The following is a 14,221-nucleotide window of genomic DNA, read 5'->3' on the forward strand; positions in this document are numbered from 1 at the left end:
GCCAAATTGAGGTGCATATGAAGACGTATGCTTTCTTCCAATTCATTAAATCGGGCTAATATGAATCAGGTGAATTGAGTTCTGCTTTTGGAAACTGGGTTAAGAAGGGGTGCACCGTTCCTGGAGGTACTGCAATACCAGGTCAATGCGTGGAGTGGACAGAGCAAGCTCTTTTTCCATCTCCCTGTTCTAAAAATCCATTTAATATATGGTCCCCAGATAGGGGACGTATCAGATATTAAACTGATAAGAACAGATACTACACTTGATCTTAGCCAAAAGGCCGAGAAGCGATAACCAGAATTGGTTTGGGCCTCGAGTGGCACCCTGGCCTATGCCGGACACATCTTAGGGAGAGAGAGCGAGAGGGAGACAAACCCACGCCTACACAAGACATTTTGTCACCCAAGCCAACCCTTGAAAAGGCTGCTTTGCAGAGCCAAAACAAGAAGAATGGTGCGTTTTGCAGCCGCCGCCCACTGCAATGAATCTGAATAACTCCTCCTTTAGGGCGCAAGCAACTCCCCTCCCCCTTGCAGTCTTTCCAATTCACGATACAAAAAGACGGACAGGACAGGTTGCCTGACTTTCCGTCACTGCCACCCTTTGCCATCCTTACCCGTAGAAAGCCCTTTCATCATCCCCAAACCCTAATCTTTTCCCTTTCCTTCCCAGCCCCCAAACCCTGCCCTCTGTACCTTTCTCACCACCCGCTTCCCTTCTCCTGTCATCCCCCTACCACCCGGGAAAAAAAGAGATTGCCCCCTCCTTCCACTAGCCCACCCTCCCACCCAAAGAACAACTTCTTCTGCGCAGCTTGTTTTCTAGGCAGCAGCGCTATTGTGATGTCATCGGGGGGCATTGTGACAAGCCGCCAGTGTTCCGTCTCTTCATGTTGTGCACAGTTCAAACGGAAAATACATCAACAGGCAGACTACAGAAAAGCTTACTATCAAAGGTTAGAGGGGGGCTTTCTCAGAGGGCTTTTTACAGTTTTTCTATTCCCAATTAGCCGTTTAAGTGTACTTATTGAAAGTAGTAATTCTTTCATAGGCCGCCCTTTCTTAGTATTTGACGTTCCTTATATTGCGGTATGAGGCTTCGCAGTAGGTTGCAAACATTCATCACCCATGACTGTCCCCAATTGAGCTCAGAAGCTCAATGTCTATCATGACCTCTCTTTTAGAATGTCCAAGAGCAAGCAAACTATTCCTCCAGGAGAGGGCGCCAACAGACTACTAAAGAGATCATCATTACTCAAAGAAAACCCCAAAAACCAATGCATGATAGGAATAAACAGGTAACTTTCTTTGGAGTGGAAGCGGAGAGATCGCACCAGATGCCAATTCTAGATGTTATCACACCTGTGGTCACTGCAGCAGCAGGTGAATCCACTTTGTCCAAAAGGGATCTATTCCATTCAATTGCAAATGATCTAGATAAGACAGAGAACTGCAGCACGGGGACATAGCCGAGTTGGTCAGGTTGAGTGGTGATGAGTTTGCTATTTGGATGAATAAAGAAAGTCAAAAGTGTGAAAGATAAAAAACAAAAGGAGGAAGTGTGAAAAGTGAATGGGCCAAATTGAGGTGCATATGAAGACGTATGCTTTCTTCCAATTCATTAAATCGGGCTAATATGAATCAGGTGAATTGAGTTCTGCTTTTGGAAACTGGGTTAAGAAGGGGTGCACCGTTCCTGGAGGTACTGCAATACCAGGTCAATGCGTGGAGTGGACAGAGCAAGCTCTTTTTCCATCTCCCTGTTCTAAAAATCCATTTAATATATGGTCCCCAGATAGGGGACGTATCAGATATTAAACTGATAAGAACAGATACTACACTTGATCTTAGCCAAAAGGCCGAGAAGCGATAACCAGAATTGGTTTGGGCCTCGAGTGGCACCCTGGCCTATGCCGGACACATCTTAGGGAGAGAGAGCGAGAGGGAGACAAACCCACGCCTACACAAGACATTTTGTCACCCAAGCCAACCCTTGAAAAGGCTGCTTTGCAGAGCCAAAACAAGAAGAATGGTGCGTTTTGCAGCCGCCGCCCACTGCAATGAATCTGAATAACTCCTCCTTTAGGGCGCAAGCAACTCCCCTCCCCCTTGCAGTCTTTCCAATTCACGATACAAAAAGACGGACAGGACAGGTTGCCTGACTTTCCGTCACTGCCACCCTTTGCCATCCTTACCCGTAGAAAGCCCTTTCATCATCCCCAAACCCTAATCTTTTCCCTTTCCTTCCCAGCCCCCAAACCCTGCCCTCTGTACCTTTCTCACCACCCGCTTCCCTTCTCCTGTCATCCCCCTACCACCCGGGAAAAAAAGAGATTGCCCCCTCCTTCCACTAGCCCACCCTCCCACCCAAAGAACAACTTCTTCTGCGCAGCTTGTTTTCTAGGCAGCAGCGCTATTGTGATGTCATCGGGGGGCATTGTGACAAGCCGCCAGTGTTCCGTCTCTTCATGTTGTGCACAGTTCAAACGGAAAATACATCAACAGGCAGACTACAGAAAAGCTTACTATCAAAGGTTAGAGGGGGGCTTTCTCAGAGGGCTTTTTACAGTTTTTCTATTCCCAATTAGCCGTTTAAGTGTACTTATTGAAAGTAGTAATTCTTTCATAGGCCGCCCTTTCTTAGTATTTGACGTTCCTTATATTGCGGTATGAGGCTTCGCAGTAGGTTGCAAACATTCATCACCCATGACTGTCCCCAATTGAGCTCAGAAGCTCAATGTCTATCATGACCTCTCTTTTAGAATGTCCAAGAGCAAGCAAACTATTCCTCCAGGAGAGGGCGCCAACAGACTACTAAAGAGATCATCATTACTCAAAGAAAACCCCAAAAACCAATGCATGATAGGAATAAACAGGTAACTTTCTTTGGAGTGGAAGCGGAGAGATCGCACCAGATGCCAATTCTAGATGTTATCACACCTGTGGTCACTGCAGCAGCAGGTGAATCCACTTTGTCCAAAAGGGATCTATTCCATTCAATTGCAAATGATCTAGATAAGACAGAGAACTGCAGCACGGGGACATAGCCGAGTTGGTCAGGTTGAGTGGTGATGAGTTTGCTATTTGGATGAATAAAGAAAGTCAAAAGTGTGAAAGATAAAAAACAAAAGGAGGAAGTGTGAAAAGTGAATGGGCCAAATTGAGGTGCATATGAAGACGTATGCTTTCTTCCAATTCATTAAATCGGGCTAATATGAATCAGGTGAATTGAGTTCTGCTTTTGGAAACTGGGTTAAGAAGGGGTGCACCGTTCCTGGAGGTACTGCAATACCAGGTCAATGCGTGGAGTGGACAGAGCAAGCTCTTTTTCCATCTCCCTGTTCTAAAAATCCATTTAATATATGGTCCCCAGATAGGGGACGTATCAGATATTAAACTGATAAGAACAGATACTACACTTGATCTTAGCCAAAAGGCCGAGAAGCGATAACCAGAATTGGTTTGGGCCTCGAGTGGCACCCTGGCCTATGCCGGACACATCTTAGGGAGAGAGAGCGAGAGGGAGACAAACCCACGCCTACACAAGACATTTTGTCACCCAAGCCAACCCTTGAAAAGGCTGCTTTGCAGAGCCAAAACAAGAAGAATGGTGCGTTTTGCAGCCGCCGCCCACTGCAATGAATCTGAATAACTCCTCCTTTAGGGCGCAAGCAACTCCCCTCCCCCTTGCAGTCTTTCCAATTCACGATACAAAAAGACGGACAGGACAGGTTGCCTGACTTTCCGTCACTGCCACCCTTTGCCATCCTTACCCGTAGAAAGCCCTTTCATCATCCCCAAACCCTAATCTTTTCCCTTTCCTTCCCAGCCCCCAAACCCTGCCCTCTGTACCTTTCTCACCACCCGCTTCCCTTCTCCTGTCATCCCCCTACCACCCGGGAAAAAAAGAGATTGCCCCCTCCTTCCACTAGCCCACCCTCCCACCCAAAGAACAACTTCTTCTGCGCAGCTTGTTTTCTAGGCAGCAGCGCTATTGTGATGTCATCGGGGGGCATTGTGACAAGCCGCCAGTGTTCCGTCTCTTCATGTTGTGCACAGTTCAAACGGAAAATACATCAACAGGCAGACTACAGAAAAGCTTACTATCAAAGGTTAGAGGGGGGCTTTCTCAGAGGGCTTTTTACAGTTTTTCTATTCCCAATTAGCCGTTTAAGTGTACTTATTGAAAGTAGTAATTCTTTCATAGGCCGCCCTTTCTTAGTATTTGACGTTCCTTATATTGCGGTATGAGGCTTCGCAGTAGGTTGCAAACATTCATCACCCATGACTGTCCCCAATTGAGCTCAGAAGCTCAATGTCTATCATGACCTCTCTTTTAGAATGTCCAAGAGCAAGCAAACTATTCCTCCAGGAGAGGGCGCCAACAGACTACTAAAGAGATCATCATTACTCAAAGAAAACCCCAAAAACCAATGCATGATAGGAATAAACAGGTAACTTTCTTTGGAGTGGAAGCGGAGAGATCGCACCAGATGCCAATTCTAGATGTTATCACACCTGTGGTCACTGCAGCAGCAGGTGAATCCACTTTGTCCAAAAGGGATCTATTCCATTCAATTGCAAATGATCTAGATAAGACAGAGAACTGCAGCACGGGGACATAGCCGAGTTGGTCAGGTTGAGTGGTGATGAGTTTGCTATTTGGATGAATAAAGAAAGTCAAAAGTGTGAAAGATAAAAAACAAAAGGAGGAAGTGTGAAAAGTGAATGGGCCAAATTGAGGTGCATATGAAGACGTATGCTTTCTTCCAATTCATTAAATCGGGCTAATATGAATCAGGTGAATTGAGTTCTGCTTTTGGAAACTGGGTTAAGAAGGGGTGCACCGTTCCTGGAGGTACTGCAATACCAGGTCAATGCGTGGAGTGGACAGAGCAAGCTCTTTTTCCATCTCCCTGTTCTAAAAATCCATTTAATATATGGTCCCCAGATAGGGGACGTATCAGATATTAAACTGATAAGAACAGATACTACACTTGATCTTAGCCAAAAGGCCGAGAAGCGATAACCAGAATTGGTTTGGGCCTCGAGTGGCACCCTGGCCTATGCCGGACACATCTTAGGGAGAGAGAGCGAGAGGGAGACAAACCCACGCCTACACAAGACATTTTGTCACCCAAGCCAACCCTTGAAAAGGCTGCTTTGCAGAGCCAAAACAAGAAGAATGGTGCGTTTTGCAGCCGCCGCCCACTGCAATGAATCTGAATAACTCCTCCTTTAGGGCGCAAGCAACTCCCCTCCCCCTTGCAGTCTTTCCAATTCACGATACAAAAAGACGGACAGGACAGGTTGCCTGACTTTCCGTCACTGCCACCCTTTGCCATCCTTACCCGTAGAAAGCCCTTTCATCATCCCCAAACCCTAATCTTTTCCCTTTCCTTCCCAGCCCCCAAACCCTGCCCTCTGTACCTTTCTCACCACCCGCTTCCCTTCTCCTGTCATCCCCCTACCACCCGGGAAAAAAAGAGATTGCCCCCTCCTTCCACTAGCCCACCCTCCCACCCAAAGAACAACTTCTTCTGCGCAGCTTGTTTTCTAGGCAGCAGCGCTATTGTGATGTCATCGGGGGGCATTGTGACAAGCCGCCAGTGTTCCGTCTCTTCATGTTGTGCACAGTTCAAACGGAAAATACATCAACAGGCAGACTACAGAAAAGCTTACTATCAAAGGTTAGAGGGGGGCTTTCTCAGAGGGCTTTTTACAGTTTTTCTATTCCCAATTAGCCGTTTAAGTGTACTTATTGAAAGTAGTAATTCTTTCATAGGCCGCCCTTTCTTAGTATTTGACGTTCCTTATATTGCGGTATGAGGCTTCGCAGTAGGTTGCAAACATTCATCACCCATGACTGTCCCCAATTGAGCTCAGAAGCTCAATGTCTATCATGACCTCTCTTTTAGAATGTCCAAGAGCAAGCAAACTATTCCTCCAGGAGAGGGCGCCAACAGACTACTAAAGAGATCATCATTACTCAAAGAAAACCCCAAAAACCAATGCATGATAGGAATAAACAGGTAACTTTCTTTGGAGTGGAAGCGGAGAGATCGCACCAGATGCCAATTCTAGATGTTATCACACCTGTGGTCACTGCAGCAGCAGGTGAATCCACTTTGTCCAAAAGGGATCTATTCCATTCAATTGCAAATGATCTAGATAAGACAGAGAACTGCAGCACGGGGACATAGCCGAGTTGGTCAGGTTGAGTGGTGATGAGTTTGCTATTTGGATGAATAAAGAAAGTCAAAAGTGTGAAAGATAAAAAACAAAAGGAGGAAGTGTGAAAAGTGAATGGGCCAAATTGAGGTGCATATGAAGACGTATGCTTTCTTCCAATTCATTAAATCGGGCTAATATGAATCAGGTGAATTGAGTTCTGCTTTTGGAAACTGGGTTAAGAAGGGGTGCACCGTTCCTGGAGGTACTGCAATACCAGGTCAATGCGTGGAGTGGACAGAGCAAGCTCTTTTTCCATCTCCCTGTTCTAAAAATCCATTTAATATATGGTCCCCAGATAGGGGACGTATCAGATATTAAACTGATAAGAACAGATACTACACTTGATCTTAGCCAAAAGGCCGAGAAGCGATAACCAGAATTGGTTTGGGCCTCGAGTGGCACCCTGGCCTATGCCGGACACATCTTAGGGAGAGAGAGCGAGAGGGAGACAAACCCACGCCTACACAAGACATTTTGTCACCCAAGCCAACCCTTGAAAAGGCTGCTTTGCAGAGCCAAAACAAGAAGAATGGTGCGTTTTGCAGCCGCCGCCCACTGCAATGAATCTGAATAACTCCTCCTTTAGGGCGCAAGCAACTCCCCTCCCCCTTGCAGTCTTTCCAATTCACGATACAAAAAGACGGACAGGACAGGTTGCCTGACTTTCCGTCACTGCCACCCTTTGCCATCCTTACCCGTAGAAAGCCCTTTCATCATCCCCAAACCCTAATCTTTTCCCTTTCCTTCCCAGCCCCCAAACCCTGCCCTCTGTACCTTTCTCACCACCCGCTTCCCTTCTCCTGTCATCCCCCTACCACCCGGGAAAAAAAGAGATTGCCCCCTCCTTCCACTAGCCCACCCTCCCACCCAAAGAACAACTTCTTCTGCGCAGCTTGTTTTCTAGGCAGCAGCGCTATTGTGATGTCATCGGGGGGCATTGTGACAAGCCGCCAGTGTTCCGTCTCTTCATGTTGTGCACAGTTCAAACGGAAAATACATCAACAGGCAGACTACAGAAAAGCTTACTATCAAAGGTTAGAGGGGGGCTTTCTCAGAGGGCTTTTTACAGTTTTTCTATTCCCAATTAGCCGTTTAAGTGTACTTATTGAAAGTAGTAATTCTTTCATAGGCCGCCCTTTCTTAGTATTTGACGTTCCTTATATTGCGGTATGAGGCTTCGCAGTAGGTTGCAAACATTCATCACCCATGACTGTCCCCAATTGAGCTCAGAAGCTCAATGTCTATCATGACCTCTCTTTTAGAATGTCCAAGAGCAAGCAAACTATTCCTCCAGGAGAGGGCGCCAACAGACTACTAAAGAGATCATCATTACTCAAAGAAAACCCCAAAAACCAATGCATGATAGGAATAAACAGGTAACTTTCTTTGGAGTGGAAGCGGAGAGATCGCACCAGATGCCAATTCTAGATGTTATCACACCTGTGGTCACTGCAGCAGCAGGTGAATCCACTTTGTCCAAAAGGGATCTATTCCATTCAATTGCAAATGATCTAGATAAGACAGAGAACTGCAGCACGGGGACATAGCCGAGTTGGTCAGGTTGAGTGGTGATGAGTTTGCTATTTGGATGAATAAAGAAAGTCAAAAGTGTGAAAGATAAAAAACAAAAGGAGGAAGTGTGAAAAGTGAATGGGCCAAATTGAGGTGCATATGAAGACGTATGCTTTCTTCCAATTCATTAAATCGGGCTAATATGAATCAGGTGAATTGAGTTCTGCTTTTGGAAACTGGGTTAAGAAGGGGTGCACCGTTCCTGGAGGTACTGCAATACCAGGTCAATGCGTGGAGTGGACAGAGCAAGCTCTTTTTCCATCTCCCTGTTCTAAAAATCCATTTAATATATGGTCCCCAGATAGGGGACGTATCAGATATTAAACTGATAAGAACAGATTTTTGATTTAACAGCATCTTTATTATCATGCACTACTCACAAAAAGGTAACAAACCGTGTACAGTGCCGCAGCCCCGTACACACAGAACTATACAATCCTTCTTACATAGCCATAGAGTACGACGCACTAAACTATACATCACGCTCCTATGCTATCCATAACACTCAAGCTGAAAGAAAAAGTTAGACAATAAATAACGACGAACCGGCGATTGGGGGGTGGGGGTAGGGGAAAAGGGGGATAGGGTGGGGAAATCACAGGCCCGAAGCTTTATTGAAAGACGCACATAACGGGAAAAGGAGGGAGGGGGCATGGAAGAGGTCTAAACCTCCTCCTCGGCGCTGTCGTCCGGACTGTCCATGATGGAATAGTCTCTGAGCAGGCTGTGGATCAGCCTGCGGCAATCCTGGATAGACATCCTCTCCCTCTTCAAGATGAGCCGGTTCCTGGCGACCCAAATAGCGTCCTTAAAGCAGTTCATAAGGCGCCAAGCCTCCTGGATGGCTCCAACGGTGTGAGTCCCAGGGAAGAGTCCATAAAGTACGGAATGGTATGAAAGGCTCCCTCTGGGGACGGAGTTCCTCAGGTCATCCTCCAGGGCAACCAACAGGCGCTGTGCAAAACGGCAGTCCCAAAAGGCGTGCAGCGATGTTTCCTCCACGAAGGGGCACCTTGGGCAGTAGCGGGTTTTGCACAGGTTCCGGGCGTGCATGAATGACCGGACGGGCAGTCCGCCCTGTATCGCCATCCATGACAAGTCCTTGTGCCCGTTGGTCAATCCAGCCGATGACACGTTTGTCCAAACAGTCTCCAGTGTGTCGTGATGAAGTCCTGGAATGTTCTCCATTTCGTCCTTGGCTCTGATGAGTTTGTGGATAGTCTTTGGCTTCCACAAATCAGGCTTGAGTCCCTCCAGTTGGTGTTCCCTTACAAACCGAACCACGTCTCCGTAGAACCATGGCGTCGTCCAGTTGTAGGGGAAGGAGCTGTCCCACTTGTCCCAGCCTAACCGTCTCCAAAGGGGGAGCAGGAAGAAGCGAGACATGGACCCACCCGCGGAACCTCTCTTGACTCGCAGAGTTCGGCGAACGCAGTCACATACGAAGGAGGATCGCAGGAGGGTGGGGATATCGGGTACGCCCTTCCCACCCTTGCGAGGATCCTTGTACATGATGCTCCGCTTTACTCTGTCCATCTTGGATCCCCAGACAAAACGAAACACCGTCCTGGTAATGGCCCTGCACACGGTGGCAAGGGGGGGCCAGGCCTGGGCCGTGTACTGCAGCACGGGCAGTACCTCGTTACGCAGGACCAGTGCTTTGCCCTCACAGGTGAGGCGTCTGAGGCTCCACAGACCGATCCGTTGGGTGATCTTGGTCAAGCGTTCCTCCCAGGACTTGAGGGCTGCTCCTTCCTTCCCGAACCAGACTCCAAGAACCTTGATGAAATCCGGCTGGATGCTGAAAGGGAAGGGGGCGGAAGAGGCCGGCTGCCAGTCCCCGAAGAGCATGGCTTCCGACTTCCCGCAGTTGACTTTGGCTCCCGAAGCCCGTCCGAAGGTCTCACAGGTCTGGACGAGGGTGTCGACTGAGCGCCGGTCCGCGCAGAAGACGGTCACGTCGTCCATGTAGAGCGAGCACTTGACCTCGAAGCGTTCTGGTCCTGGTGCGGTGATCCCTCTGATCTCTCCATTCCGCCGGATAGCCTCTGCAAAGAGTTCTATAACACAAACAAAAAGAAGAGGTGACAGAGGACAGCCTTGTCTGACCCCTGAGAGGACCGGGAAGGGGTCAGTCTTCCAGCCGTTTACCAACACCGAGCTGTGAATATCAAAATACATTAGTTGGACATACAAGCAAAACATGTTACCCAAACCTAACCTGTGCAGAGCTTTGCCCAGGAACTCATGGGAAACACGGTCGAAGGCCTTTTCCTGATCCAACGAGATCAGGGCTGCGTGCACCCGGCGGGCTTTGATGTACTCGACCGTGTCCCGCATGAGAGCCAGGCTGTCTGCGATGCGACGTCCGGGGATGCCGCAGGTCTGATCCGGGTGGATGATCCGTCCGATAACAGTCTTCAATCTCGTTGCCATCGTCTTGGCCAGGATCTTGTAGTCGACGTTCAGAAGGGTGATGGGACGCCAATTCTTCAGGTCGCACCTCTCTCCTTTACGCTTGTACAGGATCGTGACCATTCCTTCCCTCAGAGATGGAGGCATTCTGCCCTCCACCACCATCTCCTCATACAGCCCTAACAGGTCCGGACAGATTAGGTCTCCCAGCGCTACATAGAGCTCTGCTGGGAGGCCGTCACTGCCCGGTGTCCTGCCAGAACTAAAGGATTTGGCGGCCGAGAGCAGCTCGTCCACCGTCAGAGGAACATCCATGGCCGCCGCGTCTGCAGGGTCAAGATGGTTAGTGATACCTGACAGGAACTTATCGGCGGCCTCGGGGTCAGTAGTCTTGCGGGCGTAGAGTTCGCTGTAGAAGTCGCTGACGACCTTCATCACGTTCTCTTTCCCGCGTCGCATGCTTCCACTCTCGTCTCGTAGTTCATTCATGGGCGTGTGACCGGCGTGGAGTTTCCTGAAAAAGAACGAGTTACATTTCTCACCCTTCTCCAGGTTCTCCACTTTGGAACGGAAGACAATTCGCTTGGACTCCTCCTCGAAGTGCCTTTTCAGGCTCCTCTTAGTCTCCTCCAGCTCCTCTCTTACGTCCCAGCCGCATCGAAGAAGGTCCTGCAGGGAACGCAGCTCACGCTGGAGTCTCCTGAAGTCCCTCCTCTTCAGACACGCCTGTTGTTGACTCTTTGCCTGAAAGAAGAAACGGAACTCGAGTTTAACGTATTCCCACCAGTCAGAAACAGACCGGAAGCCCGCCTTGTAGGCCCGCCACGTGGAGTAGGCAGCTCTAAGCTCCTCCAGAATCTCACCCTTTTCCAGCAGAGAGCAGTTCAGCTTCCAGGAGCCCGGGCCAATGGGGAAGCCATGGCCCAGCACACCTTGAAAGTGAATGGCTCTGTGGTCAGAGAAGAAGCAGGGGACCATCGAGTGCCCACTCCGCCCAACCGCCCGAGAGGTAAACACAAAGTCAATCCTGGAACGCAGCGAGCCATCGGATCGGCACCATGAATAGTTCACGGATCCGTGTCCGATGGAGCCAACAACGTCCACAAGAGAGGCTTCGGTCACCATCTCAATGAGCAGTTTGGATGTGACGTCCAACTTGGCAGCCGTTCCAGAACTGCGTCCATCCTCCTCAATCGGGCAGTTGAAATCCCCGGCCATCACTACCGTCCTGGCGGTAGCGAGCTGAGGGCGCAGGGCTTGGAGGAGCTCCAGTCGATCGCTCTTCACAGGAGAAGCATACACATTGATGAACCTGACAGGTTCTCCCGCCCAGGTGCCATCCACGAGCAGTAACCTGCCGCAGACGATTTCCTGAACAGAGTCCAATGTGAAGGCGCTTCCCCTGATCAGCACGGCGACCCCCGCGGACCTACAGTCGCCTCCGCCGGACCAGTAGGATGGGCCATGGGTCCACTCCCTGGCCAGATGGTTGAAGGACCTAGAGGAGGGAAGGGAGCATTCCTGCAGGAAAAATACATCACTAGACTGAGTGTTAAGGAACGCAAAAATTGTCTGACGTCGGAACTTGTCTCTGATGCTCCTAACATTAATGGAAAAGATGTTAATGTTAGCAGTCATTGGAGGAAAGAGAAAGTTAGCGCAGGCGGTGTGCCTTAGTTACCACTCCGGTCGGGCGGTTCTTCCTCTTTGGCACCTGCTGGTAAGGGTATCTCCAGCAGACCCTCTTCTTCTAGCTGATCGAGCAGGGATGGTGCCTCAGTGGCTTCCGACTCCTCCATTTCTTCTTCGGCCACAAGGGACTCCACCATCTGCTCCAACACGTCCGGTTCTGGGAGGAGGCCATCCTCCTCTTCCTGGGGTGGATTGGGATCCACAATGAACAGCTTGGAAGGTTCTGCGACAGGACTATCTTCCACCTTCCTTTTCCTTTGGCCTGTACCTGAGGAGACAAGAGCTGGAAAATCCTCCTCGGTGAAAAGTGCAAGAGTGCTGAGGTCCTCTGCTCTCATGGTCTGGGGAGGGAGAGTGGGCTTTGGGGGGGGGGTGAGGAGACCAACTGAGGAGTAGGGAAATGAGGTGGAGGTAGTGGAATCCTCAGTAGGGTTGGCCGGGGGGGGAGGGGTTTGGACAGGGGTGAAAGGGGGGGGGACCAGGGAGGGGGCAACAGTTTTCTTACCCTTTTTCCTGGACTCCGTGGCTGCTGGGGCATCGGCTGGAGCCACGGTCGCCGGGTTCTTGGCCGCCTTGTCCTTGGCCTCTGTGGCCTTGGTCGTAGCTGCCTTGGTCGACGAAGCTGTGACTACCCGATACTGGGTCACCGCGGCAACCCTTGCCCAGGATTTCTCCCGCTGTGGGCAGTCCTTGTAAAGGTGGTCCGCCTGTCCACATAGGTTGCAAGTCTTCTTCTTTGGGCAGTCCTTGGAGCTGTGTCCCGTCACCCGGCAAACCCTGCAGGCGTCCTCCTTGCAGGTCTTCATCGAATGCCCTTTCCCGCCACATTTCCTGCAGTTGTGTGGCATGTCCGGGTAGTAGATGAGACCAAAGGAGTTTCCCAGAGAGAATGTCGGGGGCAGGTGCTGGAGACCATCCTCGGATGCTGGTTCCCTGTAGAGTCGAACGGTTACTGACCACTTACCCGTCCAGAATCCGTTGCCGTTAAGGATGTGGGATGGCTCCCTCACCACTGTGCAGAGACGTCCCAGGAACGTGGAGATGTCTCTTCCTGGGGTGTGCGGGTTCCGCATGGAGACCGTGATCCTCTTCTCATCCCTCTGTATAGGACAGGATCCTAAAAAAGAATGAAAAGGGGAGTCCGGCATCGCTGCGTTCATCGCCTCCCAGTATCTCCTGCAGGCATTCACCGTGGCAAAGGTTACCAGAAAAATACCAGTCATGAAGGTCTGGACACTCAGGGTTTCCGCCCTGGAGAAGCCCTGATCCAGAATCATCTTCTTGCAGAACACGTCGCTGGACATGTCCGGCAACCTACCATCCACCGCCTTTAGCTTCAGGGCGACCGTCTGCCGCATCCAAGGCTCCAGGGTTGGAGCCTTTTCAGGCGGCGTCCGGGCTCCCTCCGGCTGGCTGGCGTCGGAGGTAGGGGCCTCTTGGGCCGAAGAAGCCTCTGGATGAGCCTTCCTGGAGGTCCCTGGGTCCTGAGCCTTCTTGGCTGCCTTCTCTGGCTTGCTTGCCATGGCTGGTTCCTGCTTGAGTTCCCGGAGCTGGATCTTGGATTCTTCTCCGGGTGTCTTCTCCCGCTGTGTTCCTCCTCGAAGTTCCTCTGGTCTCCCCAAGTCTTCTCCGAGCCTTCGTCTTCTTGCTTCTTTCTGCCAAGCTCTTCTTCCGTCCGATCTCCCTCTTCCGGTCTCGGCTGGGCTTCGGAGCTCGTCTCCCTGATCGTATCTCGTCAAGTGTAGCTAGCTCAGTTTGTTCTGATAAGAACAGATACTACACTTGATCTTAGCCAAAAGGCCGAGAAGCGATAACCAGAATTGGTTTGGGCCTCGAGTGGCACCCTGGCCTATGCCGGACACATCTTAGGGAGAGAGAGCGAGAGGGAGACAAACCCACGCCTACACAAGACATTTTGTCACCCAAGCCAACCCTTGAAAAGGCTGCTTTGCAGAGCCAAAACAAGAAGAATGGTGCGTTTTGCAGCCGCCGCCCACTGCAATGAATCTGAATAACTCCTCCTTTAGGGCGCAAGCAACTCCCCTCCCCCTTGCAGTCTTTCCAATTCACGATACAAAAAGACGGACAGGACAGGTTGCCTGACTTTCCGTCACTGCCACCCTTTGCCATCCTTACCCGTAGAAAGCCCTTTCATCATCCCCAAACCCTAATCTTTTCCCTTTCCTTCCCAGCCCCCAAACCCTGCCCTCTGTACCTTTCTCACCACCCGCTTCCCTTCTCCTGTCATCCCCCTACCACCCGGGAAAAAAAGAGATTGCCCCCTCCTTCCACTAGCCCACCCTCCC

General features: G+C 50.3%; 5 non-coding genes and 2 pseudogenes across 5 annotated transcripts; all 7 read right to left on the reverse strand.

Annotated features, from left to right (window-relative positions):
* Positions 1-104: 104 nt before the first annotated feature.
* On the reverse strand, positions 105-295 carry LOC142277571 (U2 spliceosomal RNA). The gene has a single exon (XR_012740713.1). It is a non-coding gene; the product is annotated as a U2 spliceosomal RNA (small nuclear RNA).
* A 1,387-nt stretch (positions 296-1,682) lies between these two features.
* LOC142277583 (U2 spliceosomal RNA) lies at positions 1,683-1,873 on the reverse strand. Its single transcript, XR_012740723.1, has one exon. It is a non-coding gene; the product is annotated as a U2 spliceosomal RNA (small nuclear RNA).
* A 1,387-nt stretch (positions 1,874-3,260) lies between these two features.
* On the reverse strand, positions 3,261-3,451 carry LOC142277592 (U2 spliceosomal RNA). The gene has a single exon (XR_012740725.1). It is a non-coding gene; the product is annotated as a U2 spliceosomal RNA (small nuclear RNA).
* Positions 3,452-4,838: 1,387 nt separating this feature from the next.
* LOC142277593 (U2 spliceosomal RNA) lies at positions 4,839-5,029 on the reverse strand. Its single transcript, XR_012740726.1, has one exon. It is a non-coding gene; the product is annotated as a U2 spliceosomal RNA (small nuclear RNA).
* Positions 5,030-6,416: 1,387 nt separating this feature from the next.
* Positions 6,417-6,607, reverse strand: LOC142277594 (U2 spliceosomal RNA). Its single transcript, XR_012740727.1, has one exon. It is a non-coding gene; the product is annotated as a U2 spliceosomal RNA (small nuclear RNA).
* Positions 6,608-7,994: 1,387 nt separating this feature from the next.
* LOC142277582 (U2 spliceosomal RNA) lies at positions 7,995-8,198 on the reverse strand (annotated as a pseudogene).
* Positions 8,199-13,637: 5,439 nt separating this feature from the next.
* LOC142277587 (U2 spliceosomal RNA) lies at positions 13,638-13,727 on the reverse strand (annotated as a pseudogene).
* Positions 13,728-14,221: the final 494 nt, after the last annotated feature.

The sequence above is a fragment of the Anomaloglossus baeobatrachus genome, unplaced genomic scaffold, assembly GCF_048569485.1.
Source record: "Anomaloglossus baeobatrachus isolate aAnoBae1 unplaced genomic scaffold, aAnoBae1.hap1 Scaffold_4111, whole genome shotgun sequence".
Lineage (NCBI taxonomy): Eukaryota > Metazoa > Chordata > Amphibia > Anura > Aromobatidae > Anomaloglossus > Anomaloglossus baeobatrachus.